The following is a 6,652-nucleotide window of genomic DNA, read 5'->3' on the forward strand; positions in this document are numbered from 1 at the left end:
ACCCTCTTCGGTGGTCGACTCTATGGATTCTGTGGAGAGCCAGTTATTCCAATTCGAACGCTTAATAAATATGATATGAAATATGAAAATGATATATTAAAAAAAGCTCGAACACATATGTCAAGAAACAAAAACAACTCCACAGCAAGTGGATATTCACGAATATAAAAAGCTTTGTCCTCACCAGAGTGTGCATCCTCTTCCGAAACGGAAGAAGTGAATGTAGAAGAAAATAAACAAAATGATAAAAACAACAAAGAAAAACCTGTTAAAATAAGGCCACCGCCACCGATTAAAGCTGTCGGAGTTGCGGAGTTCAATAAATTACAAACCATTTTAAAGGCGTTACCGCCGACGAATCTCAAAGTTATCTCCCTTAATAACAACAAGTGGAAAGAATCGTCTCCTTTCGCGAAGACTAAACGTCAAAAAAAGTAGAGTGGTATGGTGCACACACGAAAACAAGTCGGAAAGACCTCTACGCGTCGTGGTTAGGTGCTTACACTCTTCATGCCAAAAAACGACATTAATTATCCTAAAGAAAAGAATTACAAGATCTTAGACGCTGAAAACATAATCAAGAAAGAAAGACAACAAAAAGATAAAGAAACAGTTGTGGTACAACGTGGTCTTCCACTATTTATACTCACGTTTGATAAAACAGAAAAACTAGAGGAAATCTACAAAATCAAAACAATACTTAGCCTCGTAGTTAAGATTGAACCTCTAAAAAAACGTACAAAACAAGTCCCTCAGTGTAAAAGCTGTCAAGGATTCAACCACACGCAAACCTATTGTAAAAAAGAACCTAGGTGTGTGAAATGCGCGGAAAAACATTTAACCACAGATTGCACCGGAAATAGCAAGAGTCCAGCAAAGTGCATTAATTGCAAGGCAAGCTATAGAGGCTGTGAAGTTGAAGTTGTCAAAATGCCTTTACCCAGCGCGGTTCGTCGTAGAATTCTTTTGATTTCCTACTGGAAAAAGTGCGTAGTAAATTTAATAAACATGGAAAGGCTATCCCAGAGACTCGTGTTAACATTAAGGTAAATAAAAAAAAAATTACAATATTAAATTTTATTAATTTTTCAATTGTACATAATTTATTTAACAATATTTTTTGCATTTCACTTCTAACTTCAAGTTTTTCAATTTCATTCAATTTTTCCATAAATGGTAATAAACTTTGAAAGAATTTGAGATCTGCACTTTCCTCATTTTTGTTCATGTCCTTTTTTAACAATTCTAGGCGTTGTCTCTCAATTTCTTGTAATTCTTTTTCCACATCTGTTGTATTTGCTCTTTTACGTTTAGTTGAAGTGATTTTTTTTTTGAAGTTGTGTATGTAGGAATATTAGGAGGAGACATAGAAACATTTGGAGAACATTCTCAAACACGATGGTATCATCTGCATTAGAGCTGTGTCAATCGTGATTGATTCGGTCTTTTTGACCCGTTCACCGAAAATTCTGAGTGATTGCAATCACTATAAACCAAATCAATCAATCCTTATATCAATCTCGTTCATAAAATAAGAAAGTACGAAGTAGAAAAGTACGTTTCGTTCATCCAAATCGTTTACAATCAAAAACCACGAAGTGGGAAAGAACGTTTCGTTCATCCAAATCGTTCACAATCAAAAATCATCTAAAAAATCTCTCAGAACTCGGATTTCGTTCATTCCATTCATTCTCAATTATCATTTCGATTCAATGCATACAACTGATACAAGTTTATATAATCAGGTTCAGAGTTTGAATTGAATCGGATTCAATTGGGAATTTCTATCGAATATATGCCCTTGACTTCTTTTTATTTTTGATGTATCTATCTATTTCGACGTTTTGAACTTGGCGGAGACATAGGGCCTTACTAATAATCAAATTTACCATTAAAATTTTCCTAAAATATATTTTCAAAAAAAAAGCGGAGATAATTAGATTTTAAAAAAACTCTCATAGAAAATATAAACGAAAAATTGTTTTATATGGTTGCATTGAAATGTTAATATTTCAGGTTATACGCGATTTCTTATTTCTTCTCTCATTTTTCAGAACGAAATGAATGAAAAAGAAATGGTTTCGATTAAATGAACGAAAGAACGATTGATAGAAAAGACCGAATCTTTGGTGAAATCAATCTTTGAACGATTCGATCTTTTGAAATGAACGATTTTCCCAGCTCTAATCTGCATCATCTAAGTTCCCTTGAGTGGGATCAGAGATAACTGTGTCTTTTACGAAAGACATCATATCAAAAAATGTCCATTTAATATTCAATGGAATGGCTTCAGAACCAGATTTAGATGTTGGCAGCTTCTTCAGATTTTTTCTGAAAGTGTCCTTTACATTTTTCCATTTAGCTTTTGCTGCTGCTCCTGAAATTATAAACGATTTTTTTTTACACTTAACCTTAACTATCCCAAACGATCAATTAAAAAAAGTAATTGACGATTACTACAGGCGTTGGAAATTTCCAAACTGTTTTGGCAGCATCGATGGCAAGCACTGTCAAATTAAATGGCCTCCAAATTCTGGGTCTCATTATTAACATTATTTTTCAATTGTACTGCAAGATGTGGCCGATGCTGATAAAAAATTAATTGCAATAGAAGTGGGAGGTAGAGGAAAGCAAAGAGACGGTGGAACATTTGCCGGATCAACCTTATTTAAATTGCTAGAAACTGAAAAATTTAATGTCTCACCCCCGCAACCATTGCCTGGCTCAAACGTAATTGTGCCAAATTTTTTAATAGGAGATGAAGCTTACCCACTAAAACCTTATTTGCTGAGACCATATCCTCGGAGAAATTTAAAACCACTAAATGAGCATTTTAACGCCCGGCTTTCTACAGCCAGAAAATGTACTGAATGCGCATTTGGAATTTTATCCCAAAAATGGCGATTTTTATAAAAAAAAAACATCGAAACGAAACCAGATATCGCTATAAACTTCATAAAATGTGCATGTATTTAGCATAATTTTGTACGAACCAGAGAAGGTGACAGTGACCTTGATTAAATTGAAATCGTAAGGCGATTGAGTACTGATGGAGTTCAGGAAACTACACAAAGTCAAGAAACCAGTGCATCCACTTCCAACAGGAGCACCCAAACAGCATTGGATATAATAAAAGAAGTTACAAAATATTTGTGGGAACATTAACATACCTAGCTATATGTTACTTATTTGTATTAATTTTATTAAAAAGAACTTACCTGAACAATTACATATAATCTGCCTTCTTCATTCCATAGCTTGTCAGTATTGTTTTTAATTTTAAAGTTCGATTCCTGTTGGGGCCTATTTATTTTTTTTTTTTTATTTTAACGAAAAAAAGTAATATTTTTTAATATTTTTCTTCACAAGAAACCATAATTTTCACTTACTAAAATGTGTTATGTGTTCGTGTTAATTTAGAATATAATGTAGTTCGCCGGTGAGGATTTCAAAAAAAAAAAAATAGAACAAAGCTGAGCGGCTGAGCGACGTCGCTCAGCCGCTCAGGATTGCCACTCAGGGTGTATGTGGCCACCCCCATACATTTTCATACGTTCTAATTTAGTTTTTCCGCTCAGGACGTCGTTGTACTCTAAGACCCCTAAAAGGGTAAATACAATAAAACCCGCCACTGGCAAAGAAAATCAAACGCCAACAACATCAAAGACGTCTCCAAAGAAACGTAATGGAAACTCATACGCTGAAATGGCGTATTTTCTCAATGCTTGGCTATAATTTTGTCAAAATTCCAGGATCAGTTGAAACTTAATAAATTTATGCCTGAAAGGCTTTATAAACTCAAAGATTTTATTTTATCCAACACTATACAAAATATAAATAATGGAAAAGCTTAAAATTATAACATATGTAGAACGTCATTGGATTATGGCAAAGACTTGGAGAATTAGAAATGGTTATGCGGGAAAAAGATATTGACATTTGTCTGATATCAGAAACCCATGTAAAAAAAGAATCAAATTTCAATATCAACGGTTTTCTTGATTACCACGCAATTCATCCGTCGAACAAAGCAAGAGGCGGAGCATCATTATATATAAAAGATTGTATTAAACACTCGATAAGTACTTAATATCTCATTTACATACTGCCCTCCGCGGTACAAAATTGATAAAAATGAATTTTCAAACTTACTAAAATCACTTAAACCAAAATTAATCATTGGTGGCGATTTTAACGCTAAACACACGTTTTCGGGCCCTAGATGTATGTCTCAAAAGGGCCGAGTGTACGAAGCCGGTATGGAGAATAATTGTGACTTTCATTCTACTGGGAAACCAACTTATTGGCCGGCGATACCGCGAAAATACCTGACCTGATTGATTTCTTTATAGTCAGGGAATTACCAAAAAAATTAAAATACCGGAATGCTTTGATATTTTCTCTGACCACTCTCCCGTTATTCTCACAATGAGCGAAAGTCTTGTTAAAGTTGAAATACCACCTAGGCTAACAAACGGTAAAACTAGCTGGGAAGGCTTTAAGAAAGATATTGAGGATAATGTTGAATTAAGGGTATCACTACAAACACTTCTTGAGCTTGAGAAAGCGATAGATAATTTTGTGCATATTATTCAAAAAGCCGCATGGAACAATACCCCTTACCAAAGAGAAATTTCAGGGTACAAAGACGCAAATATCCCCAAGAGATAAAAGAAATGGCAACAAACTCGAGCTCCTCAACACAAGGCTAATCTAAATCACCTCAGTAATTTGCTTAAAAAGATGATATCAGATTTTAAGAACCCCAAAGCTAAAAATTACCTAGAAAATTCGACGGCAGGTAAAGAATCTAACTACTCTCTATGGAAAGCGATAAAGGCCACGAAAAAACCAAAGCTTCTCCAGCACCTCCGATTATGAAAGACCAAAATGAATGGGCAAGAACCGAAAAAGAGAAAGCAAACGTTTTCGCTGATGACCTAGAGGAAAGATTCAAACCATTCAATGAGCAAGCATTGAATGACAGTATAAATATGAATATAACGTCAAATGAAAGCTTCATCACAAGAAAACCCTTTGCTTATTAGTAGTTTAATAAGACTTTTTGGTAAAACACGTTGGTTTTTACGTGCATTTCCATCTTTTAGTTTTTTTTTTTACTTAAAAATGGACTTCAACTTGTACTCTCAGCTCAAAACATTCCTTATACAATTTTATTATCATTTTTTTTTCGTGTTGGTGTATAATTAGAAAATATCAAAACTTTTTCTCAAGATTTTTGTAATTTTTTGTGAAAAAATAAAAAAAAAAGTTACTCCGGGAACAAAGGGTTAAACAAAGAAATTAAGAAGCTAAAGTAAAAAAAAGAACTTAATTACTGCGGAAATTCTTAAAATGCTCCCAGGAAAGGTTTAATAAACCTTTATAATGAATGCCACTCTTAGGTTAGAATATTACAAACCAATGGAAAGTCGCAGAAGTAATAATAGTATTGAAACCTGGAAAACCATCTCACGAAAACAAATCGTACAGGCCCATTTCACTTCTTCCTGTAGTGTCAAAGGTCTTTAAGAGAATATTTTTTTCCAGCTTCTTCAGCCAATAATAGAAGAAAAAGGTCTTATACCGGAACTCGACTTATACTCGTCTAATACAAGCACTCGACGATTGATCAAGTGCATAAAATCACCGACGTCATTGAGAAAGCTTTTGAAGAAAAGAAAATTTGTTCAGCGAGGTTCTCAAATTAATATAATCAATAAGACAAGTCCTACCTGAAGCAAGGACTCCTTACCGTTCTTAGAGAATATCTAGAAAACAGAATTTTCCGCGTTAGACACGGAAATGATTACTCAGACTTTAGGGAAATAGTGGCTGGGGTATCACAAGGTAATGTTTTAGGTCCCATTCTGTATCTTCTATTCACACGCGATGTACCTCAAACACAATTGTAGCTTCTTTTGCTGACGATACCGCAATACTTGCAGTAGGCAAAACAATTAACGAATCGACAAGTAAATTGCAAAATGCTCTTAATAATGTCAATGAATGGACACAAACATGGCGAATAGTGCTTAACGAATTTAAGTCAGTCCAAGTGGACTCTACGTATAAGAAAATAAATAGACTATCTGTTTTTATTAATACTACTCAGGTCCCGTTTGCAAATGAGGCAAAATATCTCGGGATGTCTCTCGACGCGAAATTAAAATGAAAACCGCATGTTAAAAATAAATGTGATCAGTTAAATATGAAATTAAGAGAAATGTACTGGTTGCTCGGACAACATTCTAGACTTAAGCCTAGTACGCAGATCGCGCTAAACTAAATTTTATCTCGATAATTTTTATCTCTACACGCGTTCGCTAAAAGCCAAGATAAATTTAAATCTAAAAATAACGGCTGAATCACAGTTTCATTTACTTATACCAGTTTACATTCAATATTAAATTACATATTTTTTTTACCTGCAGAATACCTTTTTTACGCTCTCATTTTGTTTTATTCCTCTTCTTTTATATATTCCAAGGTTTTTGTTGCCTCTTATTCCTTGCAGCAACAACAACAACCACAAAAATGTCAAAATTTATCTGTGAAAAAATGCGCTGAGCATTATTTCGCGAGCTAAATTGAGTGGAGACTTTTTTCAAAAGTAGTAGATGAGAATTCGAATTTAGCGCGTGAACTGCGT

General features: G+C 34.2%; 1 pseudogene; it reads right to left on the minus strand.

Moving 5' to 3' along the window:
- Window positions 1-1,108: 1,108 nt before the first annotated feature.
- On the minus strand, window positions 1,109-5,869 carry LOC129909966 (uncharacterized; annotated as a pseudogene).
- Window positions 5,870-6,652: the final 783 nt, after the last annotated feature.

Source organism: Episyrphus balteatus, chromosome 1 (genome assembly GCF_945859705.1).
Source record: "Episyrphus balteatus chromosome 1, idEpiBalt1.1, whole genome shotgun sequence".
Classification (NCBI taxonomy): Eukaryota; Metazoa; Arthropoda; class Insecta; order Diptera; family Syrphidae; genus Episyrphus; species Episyrphus balteatus.